Source organism: Phoenix dactylifera, chromosome 10 (assembly GCF_051530095.1).
Source record: "Phoenix dactylifera cultivar Ajwa chromosome 10, Ajwa_hap1_PhDact_Kaust_v1.1, whole genome shotgun sequence".
In the NCBI taxonomy this organism is placed as follows: Eukaryota; Viridiplantae; Streptophyta; class Magnoliopsida; order Arecales; family Arecaceae; genus Phoenix; species Phoenix dactylifera.
This window is the reverse complement of record NC_143199.1, coordinates 1,712,501-1,715,000: the sequence shown is the minus strand read 5'-3', so window position 1 is coordinate 1,715,000 and position 2,500 is coordinate 1,712,501.

The following is a 2,500-nucleotide window of genomic DNA, read 5'->3' as shown; positions in this document are numbered from 1 at the left end:
CACATATCCGAGCAAATACCGAGAGGGTCGGGGGGAAGACCGAGAGGCAAGGGGTGTTTAGAGTACCGAGGGAAGTTGCGAAAGGGGCCCGCCCGGACGCTCGCCGCTCGCAGGCGATCCGGCGGGGCGCACGGAGGGCGCCGCCCATCGCCGGAGCTTGCTCGGTCATCTCTGCCGCACGGACACGTAAGCGCCGCCGCGCAAGGTTCGGCCGGCGGGGCGGACGGTTCGCCGCCGCAGGCCTTTCCCGCAGCCGGAACGTGGGCCCGGCGTTGCGCGCCGGCGGGCCGCGCAATCCGCCGGGGCGCACGGCGGGCGCCGCCCGTCGCCGGGGCTTCGCTCGGTCATCTCGGCCGCACGGACACGTGCGCGCAGCCGCGGAAGGTTCGGCCGGCGAGGCGGACGGTTCGCCGACGCAGGCCTCTCCCGCGGCCGGAACGCGGGACCGGCGTTGCGCGCCGGCGGAAGGCGCGATCCGGCAGGGCGCACGGCGGGCGCCGCCCGGGCTTCGCTCGGTCATCTCGGCTGCACGGACACGTGCGCGCCGCCCATCGCCGGGGCTTCGCTCGGTCATCTCGGCCGCGCCGCCACGTGCGCGCCGCCGCGGAAGGCTTGGCCGGCCGGGCGGACGGTTCGCCGCCGCAGGCCTTTCCCGCAGCATGCGCCCCTTCGCCCGAACGACCGCGGGACTCCGGTACGGCCTAGCCGTCGGCCGCCCGGCTGCAAGCCGTCGGGGCCGCTCGATCCCCGTCGCGTGCCGGCCGCCGCTCGGGCCAGCCGGCCGGCTGCCGCACGTAACCTCTGACCTCATCAGCGGTCGATCCGCACCGCGCTGGTCTTCGGTGCGGACCCGTCGGGGCCGTGCCGCGCCGGCCGTCGCATCCGGTTCCGCAGGCGCCGCCCGGTTGCCTCCCGCCCTCGTGCGCTCGCGCCGGCCGGGCGACGCGGTGCCCGCGGGACTCGGGCATGGTTGAGCCGTCGGCCGCCCGGCGGCATGCCGCCGCCGCTCCGCGCCGCGTGCCGGCTGCGCTCCTCCCCGCGCCCGTCCGCGGGCGGGCCCGCCGCCGCTCGCGCCGGCCGGGCGACGCGGTGCCCGCGGGACTCGGGCATGGTTGAGCCGTCGGCCGCCCGGCGGCATGCCGCCGCCGCTCCGCGCCGCGTGCCGGCTGCGCTCCTCCCCGCGCCCGTCCGCGGGCGGGCCCGCCGCCGCTCGCGCCGGCCGGGCGACGCGGTGCCCGCGGGACTCGGGCACGGTTGAGCCGACGGCCGCCCGGCGGCATGCCGCCGCCGCTCCGCGCCGCGTGCCGGCTGCGCTCCTCCCCGCGCCCGTCCGTGGGCGGGCCCGCCGCCGCTCGGCCTAGCCCCCCGGCTGCCGCACGTAACCTGCGACCTCGTCGGCGCTGGATGCGCGTCGTGACAGTTTTCGGTGGGGCGCCGCGGAGGCGCCGGGGGCCCATGCGACGGGCCAGGGGGCGAACGGAGGGCTCGGTCAGCCCTAACAGGGGACCGGCGACAAAGGAGCGGTCGCGCAAAGCTTCGTAAGGGACCCAGACGACGGGCCTACCGATCCGAAGCACCGCGCACGGACGCGCAGCGGGCCCACGACGGGCCGACACGGAAGGCCCGCCGCCAAGGCCGCAAAACCGACAAAGGAACCCACGGGGACGCACCAGAGCGGGCAAAGCTTTCACCGAACGGGACGGGACCGAGCCCCCGCAACAGGCGAGGGCGACGGATCCGACCAAGTAAGGCCGATCCCGCTCCACGCACGCGCGGCCGCAGGAACTTCGTGAGGGACGGGACGACCGGCCGACCGAACCGAAGCGCCGCGCACGGCCGCCGCGAGGGCCGGCCGGAGGCATAGACCGAGCGCCGCGCCAGCGGAAGGAGCGTGCCGGCTCCGTCGGGGACCACCTGCGCACGGTCCGTCCGAGCGAGCCGACGGACCGGCGCGGAAGGCCCGGCGCCGAGCCCGCAAAACCGACAAAGGAACCCACAGGGACGCACCAAAGCGGCCCAAGATTTCACCGAGACGGGACCGAGCCCACGCAACATGCGATGGCGACGGATCGGACCAAGTAAGGCCGATCCAACTCCGCGCGCGCGCGGCCGCGAGCACTTCGTGAGGGACAGGAAGACCGGCCGACCGAACCGAAGCGCCGCGCACGGCCGCCACAAGGGCCGGCTGGAGGCGTAGACCGAGAGCCGCACCAGCGGAAGGAGCGTGCCGGCTCCGTCGTGGGCCAACTCCGCGGGGCCCATCCGAGCGAGCCGACGGGCCGGCGCGGAAGGCCCGGCCGAACCCGCAAAACCGACAAAGGAACCCACAGGGACGCACCAGAGCGGACAAAGATTTCACCGAACAGGACGGGACCGAGCCCACGCAACATGCGAGGGCGAAGGATCGGACCAAGTAAGGCCGATCCAACTCCGCGCGCGCGCGGCCGCGAAAACTTCGTCAGGGACGGGAAGACCGGCCGACCGATCCGAAGCGCCGCGC